The sequence below is a fragment of the Mytilus galloprovincialis genome, chromosome 8 (genome assembly GCF_965363235.1).
Source record: "Mytilus galloprovincialis chromosome 8, xbMytGall1.hap1.1, whole genome shotgun sequence".
NCBI classification, from domain to species: Eukaryota; Metazoa; Mollusca; class Bivalvia; order Mytilida; family Mytilidae; genus Mytilus; species Mytilus galloprovincialis.
The window spans coordinates 63062441-63080762 of record NC_134845.1 but is presented as its reverse complement, the minus strand read 5'-3'; the positions used below and the strand labels follow the sequence as shown (position 1 = coordinate 63080762).

At 33.7% G+C, this 18322-nt stretch overlaps 1 long non-coding RNA gene across 1 annotated transcript; it reads left to right on the top strand.

The window, feature by feature from the left end:
* Positions 1 to 4277: 4277 nt before the first annotated feature.
* On the top strand, positions 4278 to 9411 carry LOC143043437 (uncharacterized). Its single transcript, XR_012968386.1, has 2 exons — positions 4278 to 4448; positions 8131 to 9411. It is a non-coding gene; the product is annotated as an uncharacterized LOC143043437 (long non-coding RNA).
* Positions 9412 to 18322: the final 8911 nt, after the last annotated feature.

The window sequence follows — 18322 nt, the reverse complement described above, 5'->3', positions numbered from 1 at the left end:
CACGCTACTTATGACGTTGAGATTAATGTCCAAATAGAGTTTAAAATCATTACAAGTAGAAACAGCTAGTATTTCTTATTGTGCCTATAACAAATCTGATAATACCACTCTAAGATACTGTGTTTGCAAATAAACTCACCACATAAACCAGGATACACATTTTATATTTACGCCGACGCGTGTTTCGTATACAAAAGACTCACCAGTGACGATCGAATCCAAAACAGGTAAAAGGGCTTTATAAAGTACGAAGTTGAAGGAATTGGAGGAACAAAATTCCTAAAAATTTGGCCAAATACAGCTAAGGTAATCTACTCCTGAGTTAAAAAAGCCTTAGTATTTCAAACATTCAAAAAATTTGTAAACAGTTAACTTATAGATACGACAATGCAAATAACATTATCTAAAATGTATTCAATAACTGATGCTTGCAAGTAAATGGCTGGAAATGGATATTGATATAGCACAATATGCTAGGGCAGTGGTCGAGCTACTTGATGACAGACTTAGAGGTAACCGGAGGTAGAGGAGATGGTGGAATAGGGACTGGCTTCTCCGAAGACTTATTCATGGCCAGTATGAAGACCTCGTGACTGCATTGTGTGCATAAAATTCAGTATTATTCCGTATCAGACCGTTTTCAATCGTACTAAACATGACTTATACGTTGTGTATTCACAGTACATATGACCCGTCACGTGTTGTTGCGTACTAAACCGTTTCTTATCGTTAAAAACCCGGTTAACTCATGACGCTAAATGACCCCTTTCCTGCATTACCCATAGTAATACCGTTTTGCATCTATACACATGGAAAAAAATATTGCAACACCAAATTGAAATTGAAATTAAAAAAACACTCTTTATTCTTTTTATATATAATTTGTTAAAATAGAACTAGTTAAACATTTTTAAAATATCACCTGAGTTTGATCAAAACTCGATGAGTTCTTATCTGCACATGCAGCTACTGTACTCGTAAACAGCAAAACAGGTGTTTTTATCCTCATTGTTTTCAACACTTTAAATAACCAAGTTTATAAAGTTATGTGATTGGCACCTTGTAATGGGTCCTCTACAACTCTTAACCGCATGAAGATGGCAGATTATCAGCATGATAGAAGCAGGAATGTCGCTGTGACAACCGCACGTATTGTTGGTCATCACCAATTCAATATTAGTCGTTTTGAGAATAAAATCAGATAATAAACGATGTTAAAGACTATCCGAGATCAAAAAGACCCCTATGCCATCTGCTAGGGAAAATCAAGCATAATGAAGCCTGGTCAGAAAGAAACCAATTGCAATCAACACGATCCTAAAATGAGAGTGGTGGGCATACAGGAGCCTTTTAACACAAATTGTTCGAGATCGACCCATCGCTACTGGTTATCGTGCGATAATACCATTTCGGGGATCTTTGCTTACGAACAGACACACAGTTGCCCTTATCCAATGTAGTGCATATCTCGCCATAGTTGGAAATTAGCATCGTGGAGGAAGATCCGTTGTTCCAATGGAATTCGGTTTATCTTCCTTGGCCCGATCGTAGCCCGGATTTGAACCATATCGAGCATATATGGGACACTTTTGGGCGTTATGTGCGCGAAAGGACACCTCAGGCCAAACACGTGAAGAAATAAACAATGCCCTTCATCAGAAATGGTTGCTGCTACCTTAGCCACAAATTATTCGATTTATGGCAGGAATCAGAAGACGTAAAGTGGAGGTTAAATAAAGGCAACAGTAGTATACCTCTGTTCAAAACTCATAAATCCAGGGACAAAAAACAAAATCAGGGTAACAAACTAAAACCGAGGGAAACGCATTAAATATAAGAGGAGAACAACGACATAACACCGAAACGTAACACACACAGAAACGGACCAAGCATCAGACAAAACACCACGAGAATAACAAATATAACAAGAAAACCAAATACATGAATTTGGGTTAGACAAGTACCGTGCCACGTCTGATCTCAATATCTCAAAAATAAGAGAAAACACAAACGACTCAACGTTAAAATGCAACACACACAGAAACGAACAATAATATAACAATGGCCATCTTCCTGACTTGGTACAGGACACTTTTAAAGGGGAATAAAAGTGGTGGGTTGAACCTGGTTTTGTGGCATGCCAAACCTCGCACTTTAATGGCAAAGTTAAATATAACATTGAAATGACAACATAATATTACAGGACTACAATACAAATAAATAGGAGAACATATTAGACAAAGAAAAACATGATTAATAGATAACAAAAAGCATCAGGTTTAAAATTCAATACGCCAAAAACGCGCCTTGTCCACACAGGACTTACAAGTGACGCCCAGATATAAAAGATCGAAAGTGAAAAAAGTACAAAGTTGTACAGCACTGGAGATAAAAAGTTGAAAAGGTTTTGCCAAATACGGCATTGTTTTTATGCCCGGGATAAGAACAATCTTATTATATAGAACAATTCATGCTATTGCAAACAGTAAATTTTATCAAATGAATATGAAAGAGATATACATAAAGAAACTGAAGTATTAACTAATTACAGAAAACTAAACCCGAATACATAACGTTATATTAATATATTAACCGTTTGAATTGAGGCTGCGCACAAAGTGCTAATTCTTTGGCATATAACGCTCAACCATGATGTGAACAATCATCTTAAGATCAATTTTGAAATGTCTGACATTGTAAAGTTCGACTACAGTAACAGTTGTAAAATGCAGTTTTTTGTACAAAAAACACTTAATTTTGTTATTAAAATTATGGATAGATAAATCATTTTTTTTTTCAAACATTTTTTGTTCGTTAAAATGCCAATGTAATCATAAACTATATTTCAATATTATTTTACAAATATTTTATCATATTCCATCCAAAATAAAAGGCTGATTTTTCAAGTTTTAAAATATCAAGGTGTTGCAATACTGTTTTCCATGTGTATATATCGAGAACGTATCAGACTATGGAAACTACATTTCCGGGGATCATACGTGAGATTTAATCCGTAGTAAAACCGGCAAAGGGTCCGTGAATGTTTGAACTGGGCATTTTGCAACATGTTTCGCAACAAAAATTTGCTGCAACATGAAAGAAATAAAGTAGTTAACAGTCTTTATACATACCAGAGAGGCAAACGGACGGCATGGATGTTCTAATAAAGAAAACAATCTTTACATATTTCACTTACAAATTTTCTCTATTTTTAAACGGAAACTCAGACTTCATGTTTTGTTTCTTTCTTGTGGGTGCATTTTTTTATATTTTTTTTTAGGAAAACTGAGTAACATTTTGTCTTGGTAGTTTTACTTTCCATAATGAGGACTTTCCACTTTTCTACGGAAAGACCTATTGTATTTGTTTAGATTATTAGGTCTTTCCACCTTTTTTTTGTGAAAAGACCTTTTGATTTTCTTCTGATAAGTTATTTTCTCCATACGCCAATTTCATTTCTTGCGTATAAATTTTGTTACGCAATATGTCGCTCAGATTTTTGTTAAAATATATTGAACAGTTTATGCGCCTTTGGAATTGACATTGTTTAACCAAATAATGTTCCTTTAAGGAGTTATTTTCCTTGTGAGTGAATCTCTTCTGTAGCCGTAAAAGAAATTGACAAATTCATTTAACCAAATCACTCGTACATGTAACATCCTGAGGATATGTTTATGGCACGCCGTTATTATATTTATTCAATTTCGAGATATCTTATTTAGTTAAATAAGATATCTTATAAACTAATTGAGATATCTTATAAACTTTTAAAGATATCTTATATATTAATTGAGATATCTGATTTATTAAATAAGATATCTTATATATTAAATAAGATATCTTATATTTTAGATAAGATATCTTATTAAAATGTTTATAAAGTACGGAAGCGTATAGGGGCCTTATATTAGTTAGTTAGCAATGCTTAAGAAAACTTAATTAATACAATATCGTGTACTATAATGCATTAAATTGTTTTAATTTAGATAATTTACTCATTTATAAGAGATTTAACTCCTTTATTTATGGCAATATTAATTCTTACTAATTTTATGGATGTTAAGTTAATTATCTTTATTTTTTAGAATTTATTAAGTTGCATTAAATAAAACACTTTAATGTTAAGGAAACTTAATTAAGGAGTTTTCATCAATTATACTGTTTTAAATTGTTTTAATTAAGTTCATTTACTATAAACTTATGATAGATAAATCCAACTTAGTTAAGTCATTTTATTTTTTATATTTATCTAAAATGTATAAATTTAAAAGCTTTATTTTTAATATTGCATAACTAAGGCAAGTTACCTGTTATGGTGTATATATACAGCGAAACATTACCACGCATCCATTCTTGGAAGTAAAGCAGCATTTCAATTCGACGAAGCTTTTATTTCGGAAGACGCCAAACTATGTGACCTGATAATGAATATTCACATGATTAAAATGGTAAGTAGAATCAAAGTTGATCACTTCTAGTTTGACATTCAAAAATCAATTAAATGAACAAATTACAAAAATATACTGTAAAACTAAAGAAAACACACGAAGTGAAAGTCAACAGGTAACTCTGGCTTCATATGAAAAACTTACAAGCTTTTCAATCATATTGAACATATTATGCCTCCACTCGATGGGGGTATGATTTGGTATATTGGAATAACCTGGTCCATCCGACCGAATGCCATTGCAACAAGTGGTCTATTCAATATATTACTTTACATACACGGGACATAAGTAGAGAAAAATTTTGGTTACTGTCCGACATCGACATCCTCCTATGTGGTGTTATTTTTTATTTGTATGGTAAACTTGTGAAAAACTCTACCGAGTCATCGTGCGAGAGAAATTGCGTCTCAAGACTAGTACAGTTGCACAAATACCCTGACCAAAAATGTTATCTGCTTAATTCAGGGGCGGATCCAGCCATTTTAAAAAGGGGGTCCAACTATATGTCCCGCTTCAAATGCATTGAGCAGCCAAAAAAAGGGGGGTTTGAACCCCCGGAACCTCCCCCCCCCCCCCAAAGAATGGAGGCTTTTGATTGGTCAATAGATGGTGTATTTTTTGCACATGTTCATGAATGTATTCCGCTGCAAGGGAAATTTGCAGCGATTTTGATATCACCGAGGTATTTGTCATTAATAATTACCTAAGTTTACCCTTTTTCTTCTTGTCTCGTATGAGCCTCCTTTATCAGGAGCACCACCATGAGTTATGGCGTAGAAAGGAGGACATTTGGAGCCTGTATCGGACCGGTACAGATTAATGTGAGCATTTGCCTACCCAATTCCCTAGCCAGGCCGTGACGGGTTTTATTACCAGAAAGTTAACTGTCCAAAAACAATATATACAATGCAATAGAAAATATAAAATAAAACATACTTACTAGATCACACGCTCACCTGATTCGCTCTGGCCTCATAGTATAAAAAAGTGCAAAACTATACATAAAATGGAACAATATCACCCCGGATGCCCCACAAATGCCTTGGCCAAATACATTTAAGGTAATAACGAGGAATCCTCATTCGGTTAGAACAAAATACATATCAAAACCGACTTTTCTAAATGTCCTGATGTAACAACCCTTCACTTAGACGCTTGTAACGAATTAGTCAAGGGATTTGTCTTTTGGTCTTTTGTGCGTTTTGATGATATTCGGTGTAAAACGATATACATGTATGAGGGGGGGCAAGGGGGGTCCCAATAACAGCAAAACAGCAAATTGATTTGGCTTATAACAGATAACAAGGAATTAAAATGGACAAAAACAGATAACAGTAAATGAAATAATAAAATAAGTCGGGTCATTGACAGATCCAGTATTTCTTTGTAATGAATTCCATTTTCTATGAACATGTTCTTAAAATTATGTATCTAGAATGCGTTTACTACTCAGTATATTTTTATACGCTCGTTTACGGGACGTATTATGGAATACTGCTGTCAATCTGTCGTCAACATGTCAAACATTAACTCCAACACTCTTTAACCAATTTGCATAAAACTTTTGAAAAATGTTTATATCTATTGACGTGAGCTCCGGTTTTTTTTTTTATAAATTTCAGATTTAAAGTTTTTGAGTAATGGGGTTTTATATAATTTTATCTATTGACATGAGCTCCTTTTCAATTTTTATAAATTTTAGATTTTACGTTATAGCTATTGTTGTAAGCGCCCTTTCTATTTTCATTAATTTTAGATTTTATGTTATTGAGTTGAGGGGTTCTATTCATTAAAAAAGGTGGTATTTTCCAGTTTTCAGACAATAACTCAAAAATGTTTTCAGCAGTTCTCATGAAACTTTGGCGTATTGTTTATATATATTGACTGAAGGTCTCTTTAAATTTTTATAAATATCTGATATGACATTTCAAAAAGGGTGACGGGCGTATCATGCGCTCATGGCGTAGCTGTTTATTTGTTAAAGAATACTTTTTTCAGCATTTATTTTGAAACAGTTATAGAAACTCACACATTCACACATGCTTATAATTTAAATAGTGTGTAATAAAATTGAGAATGGAAATGAGGAATATGTCAAAGAGAAAAAATGATATCTAGTAAAAATTCAAGGGCAGTTATGGTATCAAAGTAAATTGACATATAGTTCTTGTGTTTGTTGCTACTAAAAAAAGACCTAAAAAAGTTTGAAAATATATATTCCCATTCTGACTTTTTTTTAAATGCCCATTTAATGAGGTGTGAGAATTTTTCTTAATAAGACTATGAGGCAAAGTGGTATATAGGGTAGCAAAATCAAAAGCACCAATTATAAGCATGCAATTTATCAAGTACCTCGAACCAATTTTTGACACTTCAAAAGTAATTTATTCCACTATTTTCATAGGCTCAATTTGAACAATTTTTTATCAGGCTTTTGATTGCACCAAGTGTACTAGTAAGTAGAATACATATAGTTTAGTAGGGGAACAATGGCTTGAAGACAAAATAAATCTTTGTTTGTAATGAGCTATGTGCAGCTTCGGAACCCAGTACATGGTTGGAACTTTCATTGTACAATGTGTTTGGTTCTGCTTGAAAAGAATCACAGAGCTGAGTCAATTTACCATATTAAATAAAAGGTTAACTGTTTGTAAGGACCTAGTCCTTAATTGAGATTCTTGTCAGATATTCCTGGTCATATGTTTTCCTTTTTGTCATATTAAGAATTGTTCTGATTTAATATGTTGGTACGGGAAACAAGGAACATTATCCTCATACAAAAAAATAAGATAATTCTAAATACATTTTCCAAAAAATGAAATTTATTACAAAGGATAATCTTAATATACAGTGGAATTGTCCTGGACCTCACTTCTGTGAAGGGTATATATTAATGGAATCCTTCTCCGAATACGGGACCAACTTATTAGTATGGTGGACCCCAATGTCCAATGATCATCAATTTCTACCGAAAATTTGCTGTAAAAAAATGCTAAAATTCCAATTTTCAATAACAGTTAACAGCAAAAACATTATCACAATAACAGATAACAAAAAAACTAAAAGCCCAATAACAGCTAACAAAGAATAAGACAATAACAGCTAACAGCAAATATATTTTCAGAATAACAGATAACAAAGAATTAAATTGCCCCATAACAGCATAACAGTTAAACCCCTTGCCCCCCTCATGTATCATAGGAAGTAGTGGCAATTGCAAAAAATACAAATCTTCGGTCTATAAATATTTCTCGCCTTTCAGGCTCGTGAAATTTCACCGCCCCGCGATTTGTAATTTTCACAAATACCACTCCTTTCGATGATGTATCTATTGATAAATCTACCGAATGATGTTACATTATAAACGCACGAGTGACAGCATCTCGGTGAAGGGTAAAACATACAAAGACCGGGAAAAACATATGCCGGTAAAAATGCATGTACGTCTGGAAAATACCCCGGGAAAGGATAAAAATGTCTCAAACACTTTCTGAAACATCTCGTATTAGTGAAAGAGCAAAGGCCGTAAGTATGGACGTGAATCGGTTAATTCGAGCAAACAAACAAAAGACAAACCAACATCACAAAAAAAACAAAAAAGTACACAAATGATACACAGGGATTGTATTTTCTCTGGATATGACATAATTTTGTATCTAAATATCCTATGTTTATTTTTCAGATTGTTTTGTTTTGTGTATGTGCAACAACAGTGAATGCCATTATTCCCCAACCACAAGATGGAGCGACATTAGACGAACTTATTGAGTACTATTTCAGCCAGTTATACACGCAAGATGAAATACTGGGTTTCCTGCTGTTTCTGCACAATGTGATGATAAGCAAGAGAACTCTGAAAAGAATTTTGAGGAGATTAAATTTGAGAAGAAGAGGTGTTGAAAATCTTTTGCCTGATATTGTACGTAAAATTGTTGACCTGCGACGTTTTGGATACGACCAAGTGGGATATCGCACAATGTGGAGATTGCTAAATACATTGTACGGTGTACGTGCAACCCAAGAGACAGTCAGAATTGCTTTGAGTGTAATTGACACTGACGGTGTCAATGCTAGAAGACGAAGACGGCTTATTAGAAGATCATATAACAGCAGAGGACCTAATGATTGTCTTCACGTGGATGGGTATGACAAACTTAAGCCTTTCGGCATTTCAATACATGGTTGTATTGATGGCTTTTCCAGAAAAATCATGTGGCTCACCGCCAGTCATACCAACAAGAATCCACGGTACGTTGCTCGTTACTTCGTAGAACACTTAAAGAAGTACAAGCGTGTGCCAAGATCAGTTAGGACTGACGCGGGAACTGAAAATGTTCTTATTCACAGAATCCAAATGGCCTTACGATATCGCCACCGTGATCCTTCGGCTGGAGTTCATAGTGTATCAGTTGGTCGGTCTGACAACTGCAAACCAGAGGATAGAGATGTTATGGAGTTTGTTAATGCGAAATTTTACAATTTTCTGGAAAAATTTATTTAACAGTCTTGTAGAAGAGGGAATTTTAAATAATACTGACCCTTTACATTTAGAATGTGTTCGATTTTGTTTTTTGCCTATCATTCAGTTGCATTTAAACCAGTTCGAAGAAATGTGGAACACCCATCGAATCCGTCAGCAAGGATTCGCGGAACAATGTTATGGGATTCCTAATGTCATGTATTTCCAGCCTATCATTTACGGAAAATTGGACCAATCGTTTGCACTGCCCTGTGGTGACACTGTTTTAGATGATATTGCAGATCAATACACTGAACAAACGCTTCACCGTGGAGTTTCACATGAGTTTAGGCAATTGGTATCCTTGGTTACAGGACTGACCATTGAAGACTTTGATGTAGTACAAACGCCTGATGAGGCTAAAACCTTATATCGTCATCTCATATCTTTGATGTTGCACACCATTTTTGCTTAGCTTCTATTAAAATATACTTTGAAAAACGATTTCGTCTTTGATTTTTAGCCTATTTATTGACATCCTCGGAAAACCCATCTTCGCTAGCTAAGGGTTACGATCCACTTCCCTTCTCTAGGGAATTGGATCATAACCCTTGGCTAGCGAAGATGCGGAAAACCAGGAGTGCCTCCGTTGCACACTCCTTCATCACCCTAGGTTCAATCTCTATCCAGAGTTATCGATCCATACTCTCCATATAGGGGGGAGTATGGACCGGCAACTCTGGATAGATAACAGTCTGTTGTTATGATGTACATTTTCGGCTTCTGCAAGGTTTCAAATAACATTGAGTTCATCATCACGCATTATTTGGAAATGTTCGTTTTATGTTTTTTGGTCTTTTGCTAAGATGCATTGTACCTGTATGCTATAGCGCCACGGTATTTGGTGTATGATGTACATGTCTGTCTGCATGTATCATATTATGACGTCAATTGTATTTGATATATTGAATGATAGTAAGATGTCTATGTCTGGCTGTTGGTCAGGGTTCATATACTTTCGACCTTATGTTCCGAATTAATTGGTCAGACATTACTTTTATATTTATCAGTTTCTAAGGTACTGTAAGGATCGGAACACCTATATTTGGTACAGGATGTTTATAGAGATATGTATGGCATGGTTCATCTGACCTCGATCTCTTTTTATGAACCATTCACAATCTTAAAGATTATTTGACACTTCTAGTGAAATCCTTAATATTACAGACGTTCAACAAATATACTGTCATAAGTGAAGTAGACGAGACATTTCAGCATTTACGCTCTTGTATTCTTTAGTCAGTAGTATATAGTTATGTCATTGGAAATCAATCCACATCTGCTACGTTGTATATAAACTTGCCATTTATAAAGATACAATAACATATAACTTAAGAAAGTACTGTTGCACAAAATGTTGGTCATCTAATCTAAACCAAATATTGAGACGGAAAAAAGTATTCTGGCAGTTCCTGTTGAGATTTTCTGGTTCAAAATATCCAAAATAAACACAGGCTAGGTAGACTTTTCGTCAATTTACTGAAAATCAATGATTTTTTTTATAAAATAGGAGAATGTCATGCCATAGATAAATAATAATTGTAACTGATATGTCTCTTCTTGGTTCAAAATATCTGAAATTGAAGTCACAATCACTTTCCTCCTTCGGATTTTCAAGTTAACTTTCTTCGAATCCGATAGAACTGCTATGATATCAATGACTAAGCAAAAAAATATGTCAATTATTTTTTTATTTTTTTAGGCTTTACGATAACCACGTCTGTAAATTGCAAAAACATTCGTTTGTCAAACCTGCTCTTAGCATAAAAATGAAAAATTCTAAATGGTTGAGATATAAAGGTACTGGTTGAGTCTTTCTGTCACAATGTTGAGACTTTCTGGTTACTTTGTGTCATAAAGTATATTATTGTTAAAACATGGGCGTTGAGGTTTCAAAGTTCAAATTAACTACGACTAGCAATCCAACATGCGTGCGTTATTACTATATATTAAAGATAAACTGTTATCACAGAGATATGTCTCGCCTTTTTGTAATTTTGATTATGCAAATGTTGAAATCAAAATAGCAATTTTACCTTAACATCTTACACAAGTTCTGCAAACATTCAAAGTCAATGAACCATGACTGAGTTACATGGCTAAACAATCTCAATGTAAATGCCATTGACTTATGTTATAAGTCGTTCCCAAATCTAAATACAAAAATTAACTTGTAAACTATGTAAACGTTTCAAAGTCAATGAAGCATGAAGAGGGGATGGTGCTATATAATCTCCATGGAAACAATACTGGCAATTTGCATACTAAGTATCATTGACTTAACATTAAATTAACAGTCCATCTTAAACTGATCTAATCAAAAACTAATACATGTAAACTAAGATATGTTTCAAAGTCATAAGACTATGACTGAGGGTCCAGGCCAAATATTATCCATGGAAATGAGATGTGCCAATGCTTATACAACCGAATTTCAATTAACATTGGCCAACCACTAATGGTTCCCGTTGAAGTGACCTAATAACAAACTAATACATAACTTTACAAAAAATTTCAAAGTCAATAGACCACGCTTAAGGGGGCGGAGCCAAATTATCTCCATGAAAATGAGATTTGCCAATGCTTATACAACTGCATACCAAGTATCATTGACCTACCACTTGTGGTTCCCCATAAACTGACCTAATCACAAACTAATACATGTTAAATAAGCAAAAGTTTCGAAGCCAATAGACCATGACTGAGGGGACAAGGCCAAATAATCTCCATGAAAATGAGATGTGCCAATGCTGATACAACTGCATAACAAATATGATTGACCTACCACTTGTGGTTCACCATAAACTAGACCTAATCACAAACTAATACATCGTTGACGTCGTCGCCGACGCCGGAAACAGCATACCTTTGTCTCGCTTTTTGACTCCGTCAAGGCGAGACAATAAAAACTATTAAAATAGCTATGCTACAGTTTATTTTAACTAATTAAAATGTAATTTCTAATGTAAAAATAAAGTCATTCCCAAAAATGAAAATGAACAAAGAAACTATATCAATGCGCGGTACTATTCGATTTTACCTATTTACGGTTAACCTGATTTATGTTTTCTGTCTGTGGTATGTTAATTTATAAATCAAAATACAGATTCAATTTTAAGAATTCCCGATAGAAAAATGCATACCTTTACAAGTATGAATATTTTATAATATGTATTTATAAATATGATTTGGATGAATTCGATTCCTAACAGACATTGTTTAATGCCGAAAATGCGCACATTTAGAACAAATTATTTTTTTTGTTAAAAACTAAGGGTGTTGCTAAACGGCGGAAACGGAAAACGGAACGGAAACGGAAAGAAAAAAAATATATGGACGGAATTTAAGGGGGAAATGGAAAGAACTACAAAAACCAGTAACGAAATCACACAACAATTATTGCTGACAATAGGATAGAAGCTATATATCAAAGTAAAAAGCAAACAGTTTTGGAAATACATAACATCGCTATTCATAGTGGTTTTCAATAGACAGCACTTGCATTTTATTCCTATGTTTTAATTTTAGCCATGCTGGCTATCTTGGCTGGCAGGCAGGGTTATCCAACATACTTTTCAAACTAGATACACCGATGATAATTTTTGCCAAGTTTAACCAAAACTGTCAGACGACTTTCTAAAAGACATGACTGTGTTCGGTAAAATTGGCCCAGTAGTTTCAGAGAAGATATTTGCAAAAGTTCATAAAGACGAAAACAGACGACGGACGCCAAATGAAGAGAAAAGCTCGATAAGCATCTGAAACATGCATTCTCTGCAAGATTCTCTAACATATATAGTATGCTCCAACATAGTGCGTAACCGGCTTGATTATTAGAATATTATCAATGCTTTTCAAAAATATTGCAGTTGCAACTATGACAATGTGTTGTCATCAATGATTGCGCAAACACATCGGTAAGGATATTTACCGTCATGTTATATTTTGAAAAAGCCACATATATACTACTTAAATCGAAATTAAACAGTAACATGAAACCAGATAAAACACAATGCATGTTGGGTTTACTCATTCCTATGCTTCCACAAGCAAAGAGTCGTGGTAAATTGGACAACATCAAACAGGGCAAGCAGGCCGTTGATTCTGTGGTATATCAAGAAACTGTTCTGGGTCAGGTATTGTTTAGTAAATGATATCTTGGATAATCGGGTGTTTGGCCAGTAGAAACATCCATACGATCTGTAAATGATGCGAAGTGTAAAATAAAAATAATTTCCGTCATAAAAATAAGTATCGAGTTTTCAGTTGTCTTGACATAGCATCAAAATCTTTAAAAACTACCAATACAAATAGAAAGTAACTTTCAAATTTCAACATTCCTTTAGTGTGAATGAATATAAATTAATTATAAAAAAGAAGATGTGGTATGATTGCCAATGAGACAACTGTCCACAAGAGACCAAAAATGACACAGCAATTAACAACTATAGGTTATTCTAATGCAACAACGTTTGTAACGTTCATTTTGATTGGATAACGTCACTTTCTTACATGGCATCAATTGACAATTGATGCTATGGGACGTACACGCAAGCGCAGACGGCATATGACAGATTTTAAATACATGTTTTAACGTTGTTTTCTGTCAGTTTCATTAGAATGGAGATAACAATATTGCATTTTAACCTCCGACGGCATCAATTTGGGATTTGATGGTCGCAAATACCCGTTTACTGTCTCCGCTAACGCGTCGCCAGTAAACTTAATTTGCGACCACCAAATCCCCAATTGATGCCGTCGGAGCTTAAAATACAATACAGTTATCTCCTAACCGTACGGCCGTCTATAATGAGCTATGTTAACGGATGTCACACGTGAAGCTGGATATGTGTACCAATGCGGAGCAACTGAGATAACTCCCAGTTTTTTGTTCTATTGTTTATCCGTTTGTCTGTCATCTGTTTTTTTTGTGTCATTTTTTTTTAGTCATGGCGTTGTCAGTTTATTTTCGACTTTTGAGTTTGAATGTCCCTTTAACGGGTATCTTTCGCCTATCTTTTAATGTTTTCAACTATATCGTAAAACAACAAACTGAATGAGTGACACTATTTTCAATTGTAATACTATGAAATCGAATTCAGTGATCACGGCTACTTGAAATGGATAGAATTTTCTGAGAAGAATTAAGCGGCATGATATACAAAGCAGTTTTGACAATATGATTTTGATAACCCTAGACATGACTAAGACTAACTTGGTAAGGGAACTTTGCAAAACGTATAATATCCATGTAGGCTACTAAATTCCCGCCACTTTTTTCGCTTTAATTCGTATTTATTGATTTTAATTTCTAGGAATTGTTGTGCTTTTTTTTTGCGTTAATACCAAACTGCAAACTTCAGTATTGTAATTGGGTGAGAAAGGCTTTGTATAGAGAGTGATTTTGTCAATTTTACATAAATATAAAGTGTATTCGAGTTTTTATTCTAGTTCCCGGGTTTCCTTATCGGTTGTTGTCCATACAGCATTGCCCCATTAAGTTTCTTTTACGTTTTCTTTCCATTATATCAAAGAATAATATCAATAATTCAGAACAACGCAACAAAATACACCACATCACTAATCTTGATTCAAGGCAAGTAAAAAAGAAACAAAGAAAAAACGATGAAAAACATTTACCAACAAATGTATTACTTAACAACCTTTCTATCGAATCGAGGCCAAAGTCCATCTTTTAGGCCGTATGTAAAGTTCTTTTTGTGTCGTTGGGTTACTATCTTATTGACATTTATCCAATATTATTATGTAAAAGAGAAAAATCGAACAGACTATTCTAAATCGCATGAAAGACGTACGCATGACCTTATCAAATATTTCAAAAACACACAGTCTCATCATCCCCTACTGATTTAAATAATTTATGCTTTAAAATCCTTTATTTTAAATTTATTCTTCTACTTTATTTTCTTGTTAACATGACTGTGTTATTAAGTATACTATATAAAACATTCCTATATAGATAAAGTTACCAAAAAGAAAATTCTTTCCGTTCCGTTTTCCGTTTCCGTTCCGTTTTCCGTTTCCGTTGTGGAGCAACACCCAAAAACTAAACAATCGAACAGGACCCCCTTTTCTAGGTTTATTTTTTCGTACACATTATTTCAGGATGAGTTCTTTTTAAAAGGTGGTTATCATTTATTTGTGAGTAACATATGTCAATTTTGTCATTATAATACTTATCACAAAACAAATATGATTCGATTTTGAAAAACTGCTTTGCAAGTACTATAAATAACGTCTAACATATGATAGTGTAATCACACGTGTTGTATTGATATAATTAGGTCTTTCAACCTTTTCGGTTCAAAGACCTATTGGTTTTGTTCTGATTATTATTTTTTTTCTTCCGCCAATTTTTTGTTCCTTTGCTGTTTTTTGTTTCGCAAGATGTGGCTTAGACATATGGTATATGATATCGAACAACTAATACGCTTTTGAAACTGTGATCGCGTAACAAAATTTGTTTCCATGTAAAAGATATCTCTCCGAACACTGTGTTTCTTGTTATCGCTTAATCTTTGCAACCGTATAAGAAACCGACAAATGTATTTTACCAAATTGTTCGTTATATCCTCAGGATGTGTTGATTAATTTTGACCAAAGCTATCCGGAGACTCCATATGAGAGTTATTTCCCCTTTTATATTTGATATAAGTGATATGCATTTTTAACTGGAAAACCATAAGTGATAGAGGTCTAGGGTCTTTTGATTTGAGGTCCTTGGTCCAAAAAAATGAAAATGAGGTCAAGGTCAAAGGTCAAGGTCATGATTAAAATTTTTGATTTTGGCTTGTTATCTCTTATTTTCAGAAATCATATAAGATATCGACAGTGGATGCGTGGGAAAGTTTCGCTGTATATATACACCATTTCAGTTAACTAGCTTTAGTTATGCCATATTAGAAATAAAGTTTTTAAATTTATACATTTTAGATGAATATAAAAAATAAAATGACTTAACTAAGTTGGATTTATCTATCATAAGTTAGTAAATGAACTTAATTAAAACAATTTAAAACAGTATAATTGATGAAAACTCCTTAATTAAGTTTCCTTAACATTAAAGTGTTTTATTTAATGCAACTTAATAAATTCTAAAAAATAAAGATATTTAACTTAACATCCTTAAAATTAGTAAGACTTAATATTGCCATAAATAAAGGAGTTAAATCTCTTATAAGTGAGTAAATTATCTATATTAAAACAATTTAATGCATTATAGTGCATGGTATTGTATTAATTAAGTTTTCTTAAGCATTGTTAACTAACTAATATAAGGCCCCTATACGCTTCCGAAGATATCTTATATATTTAATAAGATATCTTTATTACGGGATAAAGAAGTAAGATATCTTATATACTTTATAAGATATCTTATTTTATGGACATCTATGAGAAAACCATGCAGATGGTGCTCCATGCAAAGTTGTTTGATTTTGATGAAACTTTGCTGACATGTTCAGGTTGACATCATATGAAAGTCATGCAAGTTTGAAGCCCTTACACTGCTGGTAACCATGGCAACGATAGGGATTTAGGGTATTTTCGAGTTTATTTATAGATGCATTTACTGAAATGCATAGATTTCATAAATTTCTCAAATAGAAATAAATACTATAATACTTCTGAGTGTTTAAATACTTTAATATCACAGATAGGATGTGTATGAAGTATAAATCACATAAATTTATTAAACATAATGGTATATATAGAAAATAAGGGTATGGCAAAACACATAAAATGATAAAAAATCTGGCCTTTTCATCAAATCACACTAAAACAGACAATACAGCCCAAAAGTCGCTTTAATTAACCCTAAATTTCAGAAATGCTTTGCATTTTCTTTGGTTCAAAAGATTTTGAAGGGATTTCGGTTGCAAATTAATTTTATAGATTTTATTGATCATTTAGATAGCCTCCCCCCTTTTTTTGTATTTTCGCAATAAATTGAGGAAAGTCTCATATTTTAATGAAACCAAGCATTCAAAAATAAATACTTGAATTATACAGATTGTAACATGCAATATAGGTAAATCAAATAGAAAATTCAAAGTGAAATGGATTTTTGTGTCACAAACAATAGTAATGGGCGTCAAGTTGGTTACCTATTCCCTATTCGTTACCTATTCCCTATTCCCTATTCGTTGCCTATTCGTTACCTATTCCCTATTCCCTATTCGTTGCCTATTCGTTACCTATTCCCTATTCCCTATTCGTTACCTATTCGTTACCTATTCCCTATTCCCTATTCGTTACCTATAATTCGTTACCTATTCCCTATTCCCTATTCGTTGCCTATTCGTTACCTATTCCCTATTCCCTATTCGTTACCTATTCCCTATTCCCTATTCGTTACCTATTCGTTACTTATTTGATTTTTAATATCCTTCCCCCTTTTTAATTATGGCATGGAATAGTTTAATATGGCTGCCGTTACCATGGAAACGGCACAATTGTGAAAAAAATGAGTTTTTGGTTTTTGGTGAACTGTTTGGATATGCTTCAACTCAGAATCATCATATTTTAAAACAATGTAGGTGCCCACTATATACAGGTGTTGGATGATTTTGGCGATCATTGGAACTACTATGTTGCCATGGAAACTACACCAAAATTTTCAAAATTCTAAAAATGCTCAAAACTTCATGAAACTTCACAGTAATGATGAGCAACATTGGAGTTGGAATTTCCAAAATAGGTCTTGTTACCATGGAAACAATGCAAAAAGGTCAAAAATTTCAAAAATAAGAATTTTCCGCAAACTGGATGAAACTTTACAGGAATGGTAACTGGCATAGGCAGAGTTGGATTTTGAAGTTAGAATTTTCAAAATGGCCGCCGTAACCATGGAAACAGCAAAAATATCAAAAATTCAAAATGTTCAAACTTAATGAAACTTTGCAAAAATGTTACTAGACATCTGTAGATGCTCTCTTTGACTTTGGAATTGTCAAAATGGCTGCCGCTCACCTGGTTATAGGGGGAAGGGGTGCCTTCCGTTATTGCTAGCAATTACAAATCTAGTTGTTGATAGTCTTACATATGGTAATAGTTCTGAATTGGTTGAGGTAAAATGATCTTTTTATGACCTATTTATATGTGTTTGTGCTCAACCGATCCTTTTACTTCATGTTCGATACGCATTTGTTCCTTACTTGTTTTTTTATACGTTCTACCTTTTAACTGCTTTATGTCCGTATGTTTGAAGATGGATCTTGGTTCGACGGGATGAAATCACCGTTTTAGCGCTTGCAAAAAAAAGAAGATGTGGTATGATTGCAAATGAGACAACACTCCACAATAGACCAACATGACACAGAAATTATCAACTATA